The sequence below is a fragment of the Sapajus apella genome, unplaced genomic scaffold, assembly GCF_009761245.1.
Source record: "Sapajus apella isolate SASKATOON/1434 unplaced genomic scaffold, GSC_monkey_1.0 scaffold23, whole genome shotgun sequence".
In the NCBI taxonomy this organism is placed as follows: domain Eukaryota; kingdom Metazoa; phylum Chordata; class Mammalia; order Primates; family Cebidae; genus Sapajus; species Sapajus apella.
The window spans coordinates 16,036,266-16,057,087 of NW_022436963.1; the positions used below are offsets into that span (position 1 = coordinate 16,036,266).

At 37.7% G+C, this 20,822-nt stretch overlaps 1 long non-coding RNA gene across 2 annotated transcripts in view; it reads left to right on the plus strand.

Moving 5' to 3' along the window:
• Window positions 1-20,822, plus strand: part of LOC116559481 — a 138,977-nt gene that overhangs the window by 96,265 nt on the left and 21,890 nt on the right. Inside the window, exons 1-2 of one of the 2 annotated variants that reach the window (XR_004272472.1) lie at window positions 1,552-1,563; window positions 16,324-16,602. This is a non-coding gene — a long non-coding RNA (uncharacterized LOC116559481). Of the gene's footprint in view, window positions 1-1,551; window positions 1,564-16,323; window positions 16,603-20,822 lie in introns of those variants that run through there. The other variant, XR_004272471.1, reaches the window with a different exon arrangement.

The following is a 20,822-nucleotide window of genomic DNA, read 5'->3' on the forward strand; positions in this document are numbered from 1 at the left end:
CATTGAGGTGAAATTTATGCAACATAAAATTAGTCATTTAAAAGTAAATATAATTCAGTGGCATTTAGTACATTAACAATGGTGTACAACCATCACCTCTATCTAGTTCCAAAACATTTTCATACTCCAAAATGAAAACTTGTGCCTGGGAAGAGTCACTGTCTACTCCCCAAATCTGATCCCTGGTAACCACAATTTATGTTCTTCTTCTATAGGTTTTTCCTATAAATGGAATCATGTAGTAGGTGACCTTTCGTGTCTGGCTTTTTTCACGTGGCAGAATATTTTCACGGTTCATCTACATTGTAGCATGTATCAATGCTTCATTCTTTTTTTAAGGCTGAATAATGTTCCATTGTATGTATCTATCACAGTTGGCTTATCCATTCATCTGTTGGTGGACATGTGGGTTGTTTCCACCTTTTGGCTATTGTGAATAGTGCTGCTATGAAAATGCATGTACATGTGCTTATCTTTTTCAATTCTTGTGGGTTTATACCTAGCAAAAGAATTGCTGGATCCCATGGTAATTCTATGTTTAACATTTTGAAGAACTGTCAAATTATTTTCCATGGTGTCTGCACCACTTTACATTCATATCAAAAATGTATGTGAGTTTCAGTTTCTCCACATCCTCACCAGTACTATCATTTTCCATTTTTTGATTGTAGCCATCATAGTAGGTGTGAAATGGCTCTCATTGTGTTTACGTTTTCCTTAGGCTTAGTGATGTCAAACGTCTTTTCATGTGCTTATTTGCCATTTCTTGGTTGGTATATCTTCTTTGGAAAAGTGTCTATTCAAGGCATTTGTGCACTTTTAAATTGGTTTGTTTTTACTGTTGAGTTGTAAGAGCTCTTTATTTACTCTCAATGCTAGATCCTTATCAATATATGATTTACAAATATCCTATCACATTTCATAGGCTGTCTTTTAATTTTCTTGGTAATGGCCTTTGAAATTACAAAATCATTTTTATTTTGGTGAAGTCTACTTTATCTACTTTTAATTTTGTTGTTGTATCATGTCTAAGAACCTATGCCTGAATCCAAGATCATGAAGATTTAGTCCTATGGTTTTTTCCTAAGAGTTTTATGGTTTAGCTTTTATATTTAGGTCACTGATACATTTAATGTTAATTTATGTATATTGCATGAGGTTAGGGTCCAGTTTCACTCTTTTACATATGTATATTCAGTATCCCTAACATTTTGGAGAAAAATTGTAATATCGTGAAGATAATAAAAAGTAAATCGACATTGTCACAGCCAAGAGGAGCCTAAGAATACATAAGAACTAAGTGTAATATGGTACTTTGGATGAGATCCTGGAACAGGAAAAGGATGCTAGATAAAAACTAAGGAAGTCTGAATAAAGTATAGACTTCACTTTATAATAGTTTATCAATCTTGGTTAATTAGTTGTGACAAATGTACCACACAAAGGTAAGATATTAATGATGGGGGAAACTGGTTATATATTGGTTCCGATTTAGTATATGGGAACTCTTTATGCTAGCCTCACAATTTTTTTGTAAATCTAAAACTATTCCAAAATAAAAAGGTTATCTTAAAGGTAAACCAAAAATTCCAGAATCTAGGAAGAAACCAAATGAAACAAATTCAAGATGTCCACACTGAAAACCATTAAGCATTGCTGAGTGAAATTTAAAAAGACTTAGATAAGTAATGAGATTTACTGTGTTCATGGATAGACTAAGTATTGTTTAGATGTCAGTTGTATTAAATTTGTTTACAGATTTAGTGCTATCCTAGTCAAAATACCAGGAAATGTTTTTGAAGAAATTGGCAAGTTGATTTTATAATTTATATAGAAATACAAGTGACCAAGAATAGCCAAAACAATTTTTAAGAACAACAAAGTTGGGAGACTTATATTACCTAATTTTTAGGTGTATTAAAAAGCTCTGCTCATCATGACAATGCGGTCTTGAAATAGAAATGACATATAGAGCAATGAAACAGAAGAAAATTCAGAAATAGACCCACATACCCACAACTGATTTTTTGAAAAGATTTTAAAGTAATTAAATTGAGAAAGTAAAGTGTTTTTCTTTTATATAGTAAGTGATGTGGAAACAACTGGACATTTGTATTAAAAAGTTAATTTTGATGTTTTCCTCATGCCATAAACCAAAATTAATTCAAAATGGATTTTAGATCTAAATATAAAAGTCAAAACTATAACATTTGTGTAATACAAGATGCTTTTTTTAACTTTAGAGTAGGCAAAGATTTCTTAAACATAAAAGATAAAAATAAATTAGACTTTATCAAAATAAAAACTTTCTACTCTTCAAAGGATATTATTAGGAAAATCAAAAGACAAGCCACAGACTGGAGGAAAATATTCTGAATACAGAACCATGACAGGGGACTTGTATCTGGAATATATAATTCAGAATATATAAAGAACTCCCAAACTCAATAATAAATGACAAACAATTCAATTAAAAAAAAAACAGGCAGAAGTCTTGAAAAGGCACTTTGTGAAAGAAAATATAGTTAATAAACACATGGAAAGATACCCGATGTTACTAATCTTCTGGAAAATGCACATTGAACCACAATGAGATGCCATTTCACAGTACTACAATGTCTAGAACTAAAATGACTAATAATAACAAGTACTGGCAAGGATGTGGAACAACTGGGACCCCTATACATTGCAACTAGGTGTGTAAAATATACAGCTTTTTTTTTTTTTGAAAACATTTTGGCAGTTTTTTTATAAAGTTAAACATGCATTTACCTTATTACACTTCAGTTTCACTCCTAGGCATTTAACAAAGAGATAAGAAAATGTATATCCACTAAAAGACTAATGTTCACAACAGCTTTATTCATAATATGTAACAACGGAGAACAACCCACATGTCTATCAATAGCACAATGGAGAAATACATGGTATACAGTTGACCCTTGAGCAACACAGGCTTAAACTGCATGAGTCCACTTACGTGCACATTTCTTCAATACATATACCAGAAATTTTTTTAGAGATTTGCAACAATTTGAAAAAACTCATGGACAAACCAGGTAGCCTAGAAATGTTGCAAAAATTAAGACAAATGTATGTCCTGAATGTACAAAATATATGTAGATACTAGTGTATTTATATGTTAATTGACTGTTTCTGATACTAGTAAGGCTCCTCTGGCCAACTGTAGGCTATTAGGAATGAAGTTTTAGGGAAATCAAAAGTTATGCCTGGATTTTTTACTGCAATGGGGTTGGCCCCTGACTCCTGTGTTGGTCAAGGGTTACCTGTATTCAAATGGTTGATACCATTTCCTAGGAGTATTGGTTGCAATAGTGAAACTAAAGATAATCCAAATATCCATAAACAGAAAATTGAATAAACTGTGAAATATTTACATAATGGAATACCATGAAAACTGAACATAAATGAACTCGAACTTCATGCACAAAAATATAAATGAAAGAAACAAAATTTAGAAGAACACATACAGTGTAATAGTAAATGTACATAAATTGTTTAGAAATTCTCATATACATAGAAAAACTATGAGAAAGAAAAAGAGAATGAGGAACCCAAAATTCAGAATGATAGATTTTTTTTTTTCATAAAAGCTCCATGAGTTAGGGCTTCTTGTCTAATTTATTTTTAATTTTACTGTTTTCTAGTACCCAGCACATTACTTGACACATAATAACATAATAATCACTCAAATAAATATATTTTCAGAAACAAATAAGAGGAGAGGAAGACTAATATGGGCAGTTGCAGTAGGACTGGAAAGGTTTTATTACTTCAGCTGGATGATGGGTACACAAGATGTATGTAACAGTAGTCTGTATACTACATGGATGTGAGTATATAGACTTTTATATTATAAAATGCCTTTTTTTTTTCCTTTTTTTTTTTTTTTTGAGACAGGGTCTCACTCTGCCACCCAGGCTGGAGTGCAGTGGTAGAATCATGGCTCACTGCAGCCTTAACCTCTCTGAGCCCAGGTGATCCTCCCACCTCAGCCTCCTGAGTAGCTGGGCCTACAGGTGTGAACCACCACACACGGCTAAATTTTGTATTTTTTTTTTTGTAGAGACAGGGTTTCACTATGTTTCCCAGGTTGGTCTCAAACTCCTGGGCTCAAGCAATCCTCCAATCTCGGCCTCCCAAAGTGCTAGGATTACAGGCATGAGCCACTACATCCAGCCATAAAATGTGATAAATTTTAAAATTAAAAAATACATTGTCGAAATTTCCTATTGAACATATTATCAAAGTGAGGGAAAAAAAACAGACCTCCTTACTCCATTCCTCAGACCCAACTTCCCGTTGCCTCTGCCTTAGGTCTTACATTTGCCCTCATAGGAAGAGGGTAGGAGCCATGGGTATACTGTGGGTGAGTCACAAGGTGAGCCTCAGAGAGGTTGGTTATTCCCATGTTTTAGGAAAAAGTAGATCAAAAAGAGCATTTTACATTACAATTTTACATCAAAACAACCATGTTTCTGTGTCCCGCCTTGCACCTGCATAAGAACTAAAGAGAGAAAAAGAAACAGAGATGGGTAGGTCCATTTGGGGTGGACTTGAGGTCATGGAGAGCTTTTAAGATAGAGAAGCATTTAATTCTATTTCTTTCCTTTCTTTAGCTCCAGACATGTTTACAATATATATACAAGTCTCTTTCAAATGAGTCAGTAAAGAAATGCCAGTACCGAGATGTCCTCAAAATATAATCTTAGAAAAAGAGGGAAAAATGGCTCAATCTAATCACATGACAGCCTGCCAAAAACATCATTTTCCTAGCACCATGAGGATCAACTGAGATCAATCCTATTTTTTAGTTTCTTTTACACATTTTTTTTTTTGTCTTTCAAAAACAAGCCATCTGTTTAAACAACTTGAAGGGTTGAATGTTCTTATTAGTTTGCCTGTTTCCACAGAGTATTTTAGTTCATTCCAGCAAGTTCTGGCTGAATGCCTATGATGTGCCTAGCACCTTAAGGAAGTGTGGACAGCAGTAGGTTCTAATTCAAAAGCAGCTCAAATACAGAAACCTCCACCACAACCTACTTCATGAGTTAAGGAGCTGGGTAATTTCACTCACTGCCATGCAAAAGTCTACTTAGGTATTGATGAATGTCATATGTGAGGTATGGAGTTTAATGCAAAGGATTAGGAATTGCATGTTTTTTGTTTTGGAAAGAGAAAAAAAAATATGCAAACTAAGCCTTCAGTGCTGATAAATGCAAAGACTTACTGCTTACTCTGAGATGCATATCCCTATGATTGAAGTTCATCAAGGGAGGAGCTGGGAGCCAATGACTAAGCAATACTCTAATCCCACTCTGGTGAAACCTGTTCCTGAACTTGGACAAGTCTAGGTTTGGTTTTAGCATATGTACCATAAAATGAGCATCCTTAAGCTTTTACCTAGATCTCATATACTCTTTGCTTCTCTATTATTTTGTATCTTCTGTACATACGCACAGTTCACACACACACACACACACACACACACACACACACACACACACACACCCCTGTTAGATGAGTGTCTTCAAATAGGGTTAGCAAACATTTCTAGAGGATCCAGCTGAGGTCCCAAACACATAAACTCTGAGAGAATCATTTGAAATATAGGTTAATTGAATTATTGCATCAATAACTAAACTCATTCATTCAATATAAATTTATACTGAATATGAAGACATGATTAGTATCTCCCAAACTTCAATCATTTACATATCACTATTATGAATTGTGCTATATACTGTGTATAATTTGTAGCAATTTAGCTTTTCTTTAAAATGTCTCATTTTTACTCAAATGTAGTTTTAAAGCAAATGTTATATTACTCTTATAAAAAGAAAACCAATACTAGTTGGGAAATATTTCTTTAGGGAGATACAAAGAACAGTTAACTATTGAAGAAAACATTGATAAATGTGTATAGTAAGAATTTTTATTCATTAGGACAACTTAAAGATACTGAAAGGTAAATTACAGACTTCAATAAGATAAACTCCAATAGGTACACACAATCTACAAGTAATTAGCATCAAAACATGTTAAAGTTACTAAAAATCAGTAAGAGTAGCACAAACAAGCCAAAAGAAAAATGGACACAAAACAGAAATAGGCATTTCACAGAAGAGATAAACACGTGTATGCAATAGATGCATGAAGAAATTGTTGGTATTATTAGTGATCAGGAAAATAAAATCAAGATCAGATGAGATACCATTTTATAGATACTTGAAGGACCCAAATATAAAAGGCTGACAATGCCACGTATTGGAAAGGATGTAGAACCACAGGATTTCATGTTTGTTTTCATAGGAGTATGAATTGGTGCCATCCCACTGGATTCAAGTTTGGAAGTATCCATGCCCATTATCCCCTCTCCATATCCATTATCTGTTATTCCCATCTCTGACCCAGCAGTTCTACCCCAATGAAAAGCTTGCACACACTCAGGAGACATGCACACAAGTATTCAGAGCACTGCTGCTCACAATCACAAAAGTGTGGCAACAACCCCGGTGCCCATAAATGGGTGAGTGGATGCATAAATTGTGGTATATTCGTAAATGGAATGAAATGTGGCAGTTAAGCCAAATGACCTGCAGCAACATCAACAGTATGGATACTATAAGCAATATATTAAGTGAAAAAAGTTCCTAAATAGTGTGTAAGCACGATACCCTTTTTACCAAGTGTAAAACAAACATAAGGAAAAAAAGCTTAGAGGTAAATATAGAGGCAATTAACAATTTAAAAAGAAGGCAAGATGATGGTGAGCATGGCACACAGGGTCAGAAACAGGGATACAAAAGAATAGAGCAGGTGTGGTATCGGTAGATGAATAGATGTCCGCTACTGTGATGATCTTAGTGTTTGCTTTGCATGCTGACTTTAGGGGTGCTGATTATGGTATAAAATAACTAGCAAAATAAATACAAGTGAGTCATGCAAAGACCAATAATGGCTGTGTCATGGAACAAGTATTGTAGTTAATCCAATTCTGGGCATCTGAGGTTCTTGAAGAAAACAAACACCAATTGTTATAAAGAAAGTATGTATTTCTAAAAGTAGAACAATTTTTAAAAGCTTTAAAGAGAGCATCTGTGAAATAATTCTCTGTACCATTAGTGCTGTACATTGTATGGAAATCACTGCCCTGTCATATGACAGTGAGTAAGAGACTGCTTCTTCTCTTAAGAAATTTATGGCTGGTAGGAGAGGCACAAAAGTGGGTAATTATAATAGAATCCATGAAGTGATAGGATACTCATAAAGAAGAGCACAGGGCGCGGGGCATGAAACCAGCCTGGGCAAGGCAGAAGTCATCCTAAGGGGATGTAAAATCTAACCTTTCACTTCAAACAGACAGATATTTTAGGCAGGGAAACCCCATGTGTAAGAATTTGAAGGTAGAATATTTGAGTTGCTAAAAGTTGCTCCATTTCACTGAAGCATGGGAAACAGGGGAGTGAGAAGGGAGAGAAATGGGGCTTTGGAATTTGAAAGGGGCCTCATCATTAGGAGCCTTGAATGATGTATGATAGTCTTGGGGCATTATTTTGAGAGCTGCGGGAAGTCACTGAAAAATTTAAGACAGGGAGTGATATAATTAGATGTAATCAGATATTTTACTTCACAAAAAGCAAGACCAGAGGCAGAAGCATCAGTTAGATGAGGTAGAAGCTGGGTCAGTTGTTCAGGTGAGCCATGGTGGTGACTCCAAGTATTGACAGTCAGGATGGAGAGAAGTAGGCAGATTAGGGAGTTATTGAGGGGGCAGAAATAGTAACTCAAAGACTGATTGGATATAGGGATCAAATAAGAGGCAAATATCAAGAATAATTTTCTTTGTGGGCAGCTAAGGAGATAGTAGTGACAGGCACTGAGACTTGGGCGCATGGGAGAAAGATGCAAATGTTCTTAGATGGCGCATCCCATTTGGCTAGACATTGGTTCACAGTATCTCAAAGCCTTCACAGATGAAGCTGACAACTCTCCAATCAAGTCTGGTTTGTAAGCTCTAGAAATGACAGACATCCTATTCGTGTTTCTAAACGCTTGGACTGAATTGTTAAAAGACGCTCCTCACAACTACCATGTGAGGAGCCTTTAAATAAAGCTTTCCCAGATCCATGAGCTAACATTATAAAAGCTGTTTCACTTGATTTTCAAAGTAGTTCCCAGAGGATCATTTCTTCCATGGCAAAAAGTTTAGGAGTATTGCTAATATTTGTGCTACTGACTTTCAGATTATAAAATATATATATAAAAGGTCGGAGTTCCTCTGAAATAATTTTTCTTCTTTTTAAAAGCAAAATAATGACCTAAGTATGGCTATGTTACACAGCAGCTAAGTAATGAAATCTTTTGCTTTGGGTGCAATATAAAACAACTGCACACTTTCCTTTCATATTATAGGCCATAAACATGTAAAGAAACCAACATGAATTTCCTATAAAATGATTGCCAAAATGAAATTTTCTGATCATTTGTTTAAAAAAGGTGAGTGCAAAGACCTATCTCTCCTGTAAGAGTACTATAAAACAGCCAGGACTAGGGTCATTTTTATAGATAATTCCAAGAAACCTTTAAAGCAAGATGGCCATGGAAGCGATACATTGCCAGGATGCAGGAAATATTAGCCCATTACCTCCAGATCAGCCCCTGAGGGTTACCGTTCATATTTGGCCTTGGGGACAGGAATCAATAAAAATTCTTGTTCAGAATACTTTATATACTTACACGCAGGCAAAAGGAAGGCTAAGGGAAGTAGAAATAGCTTATTACATGGCACATAATAAAGACCATTAATATCAGCTGCCAATTCTGACACTATCAATGTGTGTGTTTATGTGGATTGTAGTATCACGTAGTTAGTAGAATGGAGTTTGGTGTTAGAGAGATTGAAGGCAAATTGTGGCTTTGCCAGTTAAGAAGCAATGTAACTTTGAACATGTTATCTAAAATCTCTGACCTTATTTTCTTCAGTGGCACAATGTACCTCTTCCTTGAGTTTAAATAAGTTAATACATGCAAAGACTCTAGACCAATATATCATAAGCATTCAATAAATGGAGATAATGTAAGTAAAGGAACATAAATGCATTCTAATGGTTCCTAGCAGGCTAAAATCTGATATTAGATCTAGGCGCCCAGTGTAAACAAAACATTGTAAAAACATGCCTTACATTTGTGAATGGTTGATTTTTTTTTTTTAACATCATCTGCAATAAGCATAATAATATCATTTTTCATTGACTCCAAGATGGGTGTTTTATATATTTAAATGAGAAGTGTTGATTTTGCCTGCACATGCATATCAAAACCTGTGGAAAGAATGACAGCAGGTTGGAAGAAAACTTTAGACCCAATAATAGAACACTCTTTTAAGAAATGCTACATCATCAATGCTCTTGTTAACATGAAGAATGATGCTGTGAAGGGACAGACACTTGATATAAAAAATGATTCAGAAAGCCAGACTCCTCTGTTTTTTTTTTCTTGTGTATAGCAGTAATGTTATATATATCATATATATGTATCATATATATAAAACATATATATATCATATATCATATATATCATATATATATATATCACTAGAATGGTTTATTAAATAGAGTATTTTTGATCAATATGAAATAAAACTTCTAGTGATAAAGCTCAGTGTTATAGTTTGTCAGCCTGGGCTTGTTGTACTAGCACATACACAATGGGCTGTCTTAAAACTGATGACAACTTAGCTTTATGGAAATATGGTAAACCAAGAAAGTAAGGACACTGAGAGAATTTAAAGAAGTTAGAAAACTGAGTTGTTAAAGGAAGACATACCTGGGTTCCATCTCAGCTCCTTCATTTCCAGTTATGTTAACTTTGGACAAATGACCATCCTTCCAAGTCTCTGTAAAATGATGATTTTACTTAAGTCATTGGGTAAATTGTGTGGATTAAATGAAATAATACAGATGAAATGTTTAACCAAGAAAGTATTTGTGCAAGTATTTCAAGACTGCAATAAATGATTGTATTACAGGTTGAGTATCCCTTATCCGAAATTCTTGGGAAGAAAGGTGTTGTGGCTTTTGATTTTGGAATATAGATATATATAAAAATTCATATTTGTATGAATTTGTATTTCATACATGCTTTATATATACAGCAGGCAATTTTATATAATACTTTAAATAATTTTGTGCATGAAACAAATCTTTGACTTTGTTTTGACTGGGACCCATCACATGAGGTCAGGTGTGGAATTTTCCATTTGTGGTATCATCATGGTGCTCAAAATGCTTTGGATTTTGGAACATTTCAAATTTTAGATTTTTAGATTAGGGATGCATAATAGATGATTATCTATTATGGTAATAGATAATCAACTGTCTTATTTTTTTTAAATCAAAGCACTTTTAGATACTTTTCACAGCATCTAATGTTAGGAAAACTGTTACATCTATCAACCATCCACATAAAGCAAAATGATACATTTAAATATATTGACATGAGGCATTGATCGATATTTATGCTTTTGTTTAATCATAATATAAAATGAAAGAATGAACATTCACCAGATTTGAAAGGTACATTTATAGTGGACTGATTTAAAATATAATTTAAGTGCCCTGCTCAAAAATTTAAGGGGGGAAGCTGGGGGCACTGCAATGACCGGTGGGTATCTTCTGGTTCATACTGGTAAACAGGAGGAATAAATGACTGTCAATCAAAAAAAGTAGGGCTCTATGTGCTAGCATTCTTAGAAAGCCATTGCCATTAACAGGGATTTCAAACAAGCCTTAAACTGGGAGACTTAAATGCACATACACTAAGCCCAAAATGCACAATTGAACTGCTTCATATGTGGGCACTTAATGAAGAATGCTCTAGGGTGAATAGTGCTTAACAGTGGTTAATGAGATGTCAGAGTGTTACAGATACTTGTGACTTTCTTAAGAGTTCCCCCCATCCTTTACTGATTCTCAAATCAGTAAGGCCTCCCAAAGTTCTGGGATTACAGGTGTGAACCACTGCACCCAGCCATGAGCATGGTTTTGACTGAGCAAAAATTCCTTTGAAGGTAGAGAGTAGCATGACAGATAGCAGAGGCTGGGAAGCGTGAGGTTGAGGGAGGAATGAAGAGAAACTGGTTAATGGATACAAACATACAGTTAGATAGAAGGAATATGACCTAAGATTCAATAGCAGAGTAGGGTGACTATAGTTAATAACAGTCTATTGTATATTTCATAATATCTAGAAGAGAGGACTTGAAATATTCCCAATGCAAAGAAGTGGTAACTACTTGAGTTGATGGATACTGCTAAATATCCTGATCTGATCATTATACACTATATGGCTATAACAAAATATCACTTGTAGATCATAAACGTACAAATATCATGTATCAATTTTTAAAAATAAAGATGCTCACTTAGGAAAAAAAAAAGATTCACTTGAGTTCAGCCCATCTGAAACACCAAGTTGGGTGTGATGAACCATTTTCCTATCACGTTTTTCTATTTAAAGTACTGGAAAAGTTTTTCCCTTTCTTGACATACATATATTAAGTCTTCCTTGATTTTATTCTCATTATCCTGTAATAAATACAATGTAGTTCCAATGCAATCATAAACCTAAATGCAAATAAAGACATCACCATATCCATTGCTGTGTAACATCATCCATTGCTTTGTAACACCACAATACTCAGGGGCTTAAGACAGCAATAATCATTTGTTCTCTTTCATGGTTTCGTTGGATCAGGAATCCAGGAGTGATTTAGCTGGGTGGTTCTGGCTTGGGGTCTTTCATTAAGTAAGGGTCAGATGGCAGGTGAAGCCGAAGTTACCTAAGTCCTTATCACTCACATGCCTGGAAGCTGGGGTGGGAAGATTTGGACAGCTGGAGCTCCTCTGGCTGCCTCTATGCAGTCTGTCCTGGTGGTCTGTGCAGCACAGCTGCTTCAGGAAATATAGATTTCTTATATAGTGGCTCAGGGCTCCCCAGGTGCATGGCCCCTGGGAAAACCAGGTAGAAACCCTGTCACTACTTCTAATCTGGTCTTGGAAGTTATGCAACACCATGTCTGCCTCATTCTATTCATTAGAAGCAAATCAGGAAGTCCTGCCTGCATTCAAGGGACGGGAAATTAGACCCCACCTTTTGAGTGGAGAGGTAGGAGAGAATTTGCATTATGTTTAAAAACTGTCATGCATTTTGAAATCAGGTGGCTATATTCAATTTTAGGATGTCCTTCTGCATGATTCAGTATATGCTTATATCTCTTTACAAATGTCATAGGGAACTCATAGAACCCTAAGGAAAGGTAAGCCAGACTCCAATGGTGTGAGGACTCCAGTCTGAGAAAAAATCAGTTACCTGTATATACCTATTACAATAACTAGTCTCTCTATAACATAGAATAGAGGTTTTAAATCATGGTATAGGAGAGAATGGGCTTAAGAAATAGGAAGAGAAGACAAGACAAACTGGAAAAGAGTATTCTGTGAATTGGTAAAGCAGAAGAACTTGATGTGTATGTATAGTTGACTTTTGGCTTTTTCAAGTGCCTTTTCCATATATTCTAATGATAGTGAAGAGGTCTATTCCATAAACAGCCAGGGCATGATGCTAAAATCTTGCAGAGTTCACTGATTACTCAGGAAATAATCACTCTGAAACAAAACACTATGCTAGGCACAGAGGCTATAAGTAAGAGTGATGGAGCCTCAGCCCTCATGGGTATTATGGGACTAGATGGAGAACCAGGCATTAACCAAATAATCACAAATGTAATAAAACCTATAAGAGAAGCCACGATGTGCTGAGGGAATGCTCACTTAGTCTGGAAGGAGGGGCTGGAACAGGGAGTGGAATGCAAGCTAACATCTAGAGAATGAGAAGGAGATCACCAGATGGAGATGATGTAGGTGAGTTTTCTGGCTTTTCCTATATTTGCATTTGACCATTGCACATTAAATATCTCTTGCTTTAAACATTGTACAAGAAAGTGTGACTACCATGGAAATAGATTTCTGGTTCATAAAAGAATGTTGTTGATGGTGGGTATACAAATATTGGTTCATATTTGAGGATTAGTTGGTGATCTATAAAACCTGGTAAATTCATCTCCCCTGGTGAGGCGTGGTGTAATGGGAACACATACTGAAATGGCCTGAGTCAGGCCTCTGCAAACTGTCTGATGTGGTTTGGCTCTGTGTCTCCACCCCAATCTCATGCTGAATTGTAATTCTCAGTGTTTGGGGAGGTACCTGGCGGGAGGTGATTGGATCCTGGGGGTGGATTTCTCCTTCACTGTTCTCATGATAATGAGTTCCCACAAAATCTGATGGTTTATAAGTATGTGACACTTCCCTCTTCACTCTCTCTCCTGCCACTATGGTAAGATGGTAAGATGCATTTCCTTCCCCTTTGCCCTCAGCCATGTTTGTAAGTTTCCTAAGACCTCCCAGTCATGCTTCCTGTTCAGTCTGCAGTACTGTGAGTCAATTAAACCTCTTTCTTCACACACTGGGGGCAGTGGGGGGTGGGCTAGGGGAAGGACAGCAGGGGTTGGGGAGGGTGGGGAAGGATAAATGAGGAGAAATGCTGGATATAGATGAAGGGGGAATAGAGGCAGCAAACCACCCAGTTATGTGTGCACCTATGCAACAACCCTGCATGACCTGCACGTATACCCCAGAACCTAAAGTCAAATAAATTTAAAAAATAAAACCTCTTTCTTCATAAATTGCCCAGTCTCAGATAGTTCTTTATAGCAGTGTGATAACTGACCAATATACTATCACCTTAGGAAGGCAAACCATTAGGCTCTAGTTGGTTTCAGATTGGCTGTCAGAGCACACTTGACTCACAATGGGCAGCTTATGCATTAGGGCCTCTCTTCCACAAGCAATTCATTTCTCCATCTCTGCAGCTGGTCCTTTTTGGTCTCTAGTCACTGGCAGAGTTGATATGTGTTTCTACTTCCCACTGACTTTGAAAGAAACCTTGCCCTGCATGTCCCTGTGGCTTGCAAGCTTTCCTGCCTTGTATTTTCCACTTGTCAGTTTAGTTCCCGTGACTTGAGGGATGGTTCTGCCATCCATAAAGAAACAAGGAAGGTGAGAGAGATGAGACCTATCTTGCCTCCCATAGACAATTCAGACACCCTGAAATTTTCCTCTCCGCAAGGAGGGTATCTTTTAACCTGACAACTTTGAATGCTGCCTGGAAAAGGGTGGAAAGGCCTTCAGAGTCCCTGAATGTTAGAGATGAACTTTCCCCACTCTGGCCTTCCCCTGTTGTCTTGGGCACAGTTAGCATGATCAGCCTTTGTCTACCTCTCGTATTTGAGATAACAATGTTAATGACTGAGATGTGGCCTGCAATTCACCCATGACATTCCCATAATCTGTGCTGGCTTCTGAACTAATAAAGGACTCATATTAAAAATACTTAACCGAAACAGCAGAAGTGTTGACTACTCAGAGTCGATGCTGGCCATTGGGAAGGAGCAGGGTCCTAGGGGCCGCCGGCAATGCTAAACATTACCCTTTAATTGTTAAATTGTGGAGAAGTCAGGAATCCTGAGGGGAGAGGGTGATAGTCTCAGGACAGTGCAGTTTGCTAACTGGTCTGGAAATATTTTAGAACTTTAACACCTGTGCATCTTTACTGGGGATGCCTGTTGAATAACTGGGTATGTGGTGTGGTATGCATATATCCTAACACAATGGGGTGTGTGCAGAGAAAGAATTGGGAGACCAGGACTGGATTTTATCACCCAGTACTTTAACTTGCTGTGTGACTTGGGGGAAGTCATGTCATTCCCTGTCCCTCAGCTTTCCCATCATGCAAAGTGATGTTGAGGCTTCTTCCCAGCTGTAACATTAATTTTCACAATTCTAAAACCATGATCCAGGCACTGTTTTTAATTCTTTGCTACAAAGAACAGTCAATAATGTGATTGAGCACCTGGGTCCCGCTACTTGGTCTGAGTCCTGCTGAGTGATCCAGGGCAATCTCTGTAAATTTTCTAGGCCTCATTTGACCTACCACACAGGGTTGTGATGGGGGTTAGAGGGGCTGAGGCCATAAAAGAACTCAGTACCTTGTTTGGTCCACTGACACATAATAGGTGTTAGTTCTTACTAGATTTCATGGCTAGAGTGGGATCAAGAGATGTAGAACATTGCTCTTCATCTTTCAAACCCATCCATTAATGCTGAGGTTATTTTTCCAGGGCAAGCTGCCCTAGCTCCTGAGTTTCACTCCAGGTGTTAATGGAGCATTGAGACTGAGGGGGAGCCATGGCATCGGGCCGTGTCCTCAGAGCATGTGCCAGGCATGGCCCAAGGACCTATTCTCTGATGTCTCAATCTATTCAGCAGGACTCTACCCCATGCCAACTCCGTCTAAGCCACAAAATGTTTCTGAATTCATGGTGTAATGAGGTGTTTGGCAAAGAATTCTGCCTTTTATTAGAATTTGGAAGTGGTATTTCTAGGGCTCTCTGTTTCAGATGTTCTCTGTCCATTTGGAGGTGTGATTAGACCAGGAAGTGGCTGAGACTCTTGACAGACTATCTCCAGTTAGAATTTTCCTACTAAATTCTAATATGAAGGACATTAGCATGTAAAAGAACAGTGGAAACTCAGAATTTCAATATAAGGGAGAATAAATAGATACATTGGTAAATTACAATTTCTTGTAAGGTAATTGAAGTCCTAGGAATTTAGTGGCTCATGTTGTTCAAGGGCCCAGGAAATGTGCTGACTTTAGACTCGGCCAGTTTCAGAACTCTAGGATTGTATTTTACCAATTTATTAATCCCAGCCAAAAAAGAACACTTCACGTCATTCCAGCAAAATCTCAGGGGGAATTCTCATGGGTCCAACTTGAGCTATGTGTCCTTCTCTGATCCTACTGAGAGCAAAGGGAAACAGTGCTCTGAGTGGCTGAGCTGAGGCCACAGTCCATCTCCTTGGTATGATATAGCTGAACGGATGCAAATCCAGCAGCTCTCCAGGGAAAAAAAGGAAGTTTTAAAAGGAATTATTAAGTTCTGACTTCTCATATTAAGAATAGGGGAAAGGCTGGTTGCCCCAAAGAAAATTGGAGGTTTTGTTTCTAAAGAAGCCAGTCAAAACCAACAGATCCCATTACAAGCAAGGGTTGAGAATGAAGGAAGCCATCAACACACACAGCGCCACCGAAAAAATGGGTATCTGGAAACTCTAGCAAAACAGCTGGATAAATCTGGTGTTGATTTTAACAAATAACCTTTCTGTGTTCTTTTTCTTACAGCGAAGTCCTCAAGGTTCATTCATTCAGCAAGCCTCTGTCCAGCCTTTACTGTGTGCTGAGTGAAAAGCTGAGGATAAGGAAAGAGCAAGACTCCCAAGAAACTCATGTCTAGCTGAAAGCCAAAACATGCCACAATTTTGCTATATTTCTCTCCAACAAGGATTTGTATATGTTCACCTTCTCCTCAAGTAGCACCTGGACCTGCTTCTTTCCCTTCGAATGCTGAGGGCTCAGTCTTCAAGTTTCGTTATGAAACAGGGTGTACCATCAGAGACGCAGGTAAGAAACCTGAACTGCGTGGCCTCACATAAACCCCACCACACCTCTGTCCTGGGCTCCTTCCCTGCAACAGGTGTAGAGACAAAAGGCTCATTGTCTTTTGGAGCCTATAGGATAAACAGAAAGAACAAGTCCTTGCCGGTTAATCTGCCGGTGATAAAGAGTATTGTTTTATCTCTTGCCATCTTCACGTTCCAAGGGATGAATTCTATTGTGACACAAAGTCTACTTTGTCTTTCCAGCCCACTGAGATGTTTAAGTTGGACTTTCATATATTCCTTGGTTGTCACAGTCGGAGCAATGAGTTGTTATAATGTGTTGAGAGAAGCTTTCCCCCTCAACAAGGAGAACATCGTCTACAGAGAGGCTATGCTGTTGAGAAATAATGTGCTTCTCTTTTGCTTTAATTTTTTTAATTAAAAATTTTATTATTTGAGCAGTTATAGGTTTAGAGAAAAATTGAGTGGACAGTACAGAGGCTTCCCATCTCTCTTTCACCCCTTCCATCTCTGTTTCCATACATTTGTTTCAACTGATGAGCCAACAGTCATACATAGGTTATTAACTAAAGTTCACAGTTGATATTAGGCTTTACTCTTTGCTTCTACATTCTATGGGTTTTGTCAAATATATAATAACCTGTATTCCCCATTATACTATAATCACTGCCCTAAAAATCTCCTGTGCTCCTCCTATTCATCCCTCTCTCCCACCCCACAGGGAACCACTGATTTTTTTTACTGTCTCCAGTTTTGCCTTTTTCAGAATGTGAGGTAGTTGGGAGTCATATAGTATGTAGCCTTTTCAGATGAATGTCTTTCACATAGCAATATGCACTGAACTTTCTTCCATGTCTTTGTGTGGCTCAATAGTTCATTTCTTTTTGTTGCTTAAGAGCTTCTGCTTAAGTTTTAAAGTATTTAAGAAAGCAGTACAGTCCAGGTGCAGTGGCTCAAAGCCTGTAGTCTCAGCACTCTAGGAGGCTGAGGTGGGTGGATAACTTGAGCTCAGGGGTTTGAGACCAGCCTGGGTAACATGGTAAAACCCTTCTCTATAAAAAATACAAAAATTAGCTGGAAATGTTAGTGCATGCCTGTCATCCCAGTTACTCAGGAGGCTGCAGTGGAGGACTGCTTGAGCCCAGGAGCTAGAGGCTGTAGTGAGCCATGATTGTGCCAGTGCACTCCAGCCTGGGTGACAGAGTAAGATCCTGTCTCAGAAAAAAAAAAAAAAAAAAAAAGGCGGTATAGTTGTCCCCACCCCTCATCTCCTCCTTTATGGGTATTTTCCTAATTATGAGATTACCTATGTTTTAAAAGGTGGCTTACTGTATGCATTGAGAGAATTAAATGACATTTCAGACCAGTTCCAAGTACCTTTTGCAAAGCTAGAGAAAAAAAAGATATTAGAATTTTCTAATATCTCAATCACAGCCTAAATGAAAAGGTCTGTTTGGGCTGCAGGCAACACTGGTGTTCTTGCCAATTTTACCCAGAAGAATTTATATTCCTATAATTAGTGTTTCCTCCAAAATTAATGATCTCCTGATTGATTCATTTTTTTTTCCTAGCAGCACTGGAGGTCCCACTTACCTAGTCAGCAAGAATATTTGCTCTTAATACATGAGTCAAATGTTTTTCTTTCTTTTTTTACATTTCCAAAACAGAATGCCCTGCAGGAAGAATGGGATGGCAGTGGAGGAGTTCCCATCTCACGTATGGTGTAATGTGGGAGGCAGGGATATGTGATAGTCATCAAGGGTGCAGGCTTCAGAATTAAAGGAGTGAAGTCATTGTCCCTGCATATGCTCTACTAGCTGAGGGTCCTTCAGGTTATTTCTTCTCTCTCAGACTTAGTGGACTGTTTCCTAAAGCACAACTCATAACAGGCTCCACCTGGTAAGACCATCAGGAAGTTGGAAGATCAGTCACCTAGACAGCAGTAAGCACAGTCTCAGCCACAAAACACTTCCTCAAACGCGATGCAAGCCACACAGGGCATTTGACCTGCATATAAAGGAGATGCTGAGGACAGTGCAGATGCTCATTAAATTAGTCCTGACTGATCAAGGGGTGAAAGAGCAGGTCAGTCTTATCATATGTGGGCTCTCAGAGAACACAGAGCTGTAGAAGGAAGCTGACTTAATTAGGGTCAAGCATGACGGAGGAGATTAGGAACCATGTGCAATCTAATGGAGCCACAGATAGCACTTCTAGCACCTTTGCCTTTTGGCCCTGCCCCTGCTGAGACAGGGCCACTGCTAGTAATCACATCCTTCTCTTTATCACTCTCAAAAAGCCCATTTCCTAAGCAAGTATATGCTTTGATAAGGTCATTAGTGGTCAACACGGTTCCCAAGTTTAGTGAACAATTACTTTTGTACAAAACTGAAGGGTACAAAATTACTCTCTCTCACCCTCTCCTTATCCTACTTCTCACTTCCAATAAAATAATTTATCTACTAATTACAAAGACCTCAATTATGGACGAAATCCATATCCTACCTAACATGAGAGCTAGCTGTATACCCGTGGCATCACTTTTTATCCTACTTTTACTTTTTACTGACTTTCATTTACTGAACAAAGCCTCCTTTGCCAAAGGCAGAGTAAATAAACTCAGTCACATCCTGTCTTCCTTACATCTTTGTTTATCCATAAACTGTCGAAGATAGAGATGAAAATCCACTAAAGCATGTTTGAAGCAGTTACAGGAAGGCCAAATAAAATGGGAATGGAAAAGCTTGATATTAAGGGAAGATACCACCTAAAATGATACTGAGCTGACCCATGGAATGACGCGAAAAAAAAATTAAAAGATAAACAAAAGATGACTAACTGCTGCAGATAGGAATGGACTCATTTGTGTAAAGAAGCAGTAATGAAAAAGACATTAACAGCAATGTAAGAATGTGTCTGTATAGTTAATGGGAAGAAGATAAAGCTTAGTGATTAAGAGCACAGATTGGGAATGAGAATAAATTTCCAATCTGGCTTCACCTTTTGCCTTTTTACCTTTAACTGGACAACTAAATTAACCATGGCAAACCTCAATTTCCACATGTGTAAAATGGGATAAATTTTACTTTATCTTTCTCAGAGTATTCTTTTTTGAAGATTTTACGACATGAAACATCTAAAAAGTACTTAGTGTTTGGCTCAGGTAGATTTTCATTGAGAGTTAACGCTTATATTTAATATGTTGGTAAGGATCTTGAGCCAAGAGGTATAGGGCATAGAGCACTATGCAAAATTAACCTCCATTAATTTTTTTTTTTTTTTCCTCCAGAGCACCCTGGGTGGTTAAGATTCTGCTGAAAATAGTTTGGGAAATGCTGCTTTAAAGAAACAGAACTTAAGACTTTGGGGGAACGGGGCTGTCTTGAATAGAAAATTAGGAGATTGAAAGTGGTGCTCGTGGCTATTCTTGTAATTTTGGGGCATGACATTTGGGGACAAGATTGATTGCAGCATCAGTATAGTCCTCATTTCTATGGAGAATCAGATGACATTTATATCATTGCTACTTAACAGCAGCTTTTCTGGGACCCAACTAAAACAGACTCCCTGCCCAAGCTGGTTGCAAACTTTGCAAAGGAAAAGTCTTTTTTGATCTGTATCCAGGTGTGGGTCAAAATGGCAAGTGTAAGAATGCATGTTTGCTCATTCTGCTTTCTAGTGTAATTTCACAAAGTCCTTGACTCTGACAACATGCAGCTCTCTGGAGGGGTGCTCTGAAGACAAAGCAGGATAGCGCACACATACCCACAACATCTTTTGCCTAAGTCACCATACTCTTTAAGAAGTAAAGGGCCCTAGTCTTTGCTTTTTTTTTTTTTTTAACACTCAAGATAATGTCCAGCCGAGTTAGTAATTATACTTCTGTAATCTATACCCAGATGTCCTCTCACACCCAAACCTTGCCATAATTTTGCATGTACTGAGTATTTACCACCCATATGTAAACTATGAACTGAAATACTGTCCTATTATGAACTGAATTAATACCCAGGCTCAGTCTATAGTCCTCATAAGACTTCTGAATAAAACTAACTCTAATTCTTTAAAAGCTTGACTTTCTTCTTTCGGCAACAGGCAGCAGACCTCTGTCTTCTCTACCCTACTGCTGGGTCAGACTTTCCCCTGTGTCCCATGAACATAGAATCCATTGCGTTTCCCCTGGGGTGGTACTATGAGCCTGGAAGAAGCATTTTGAGCCTC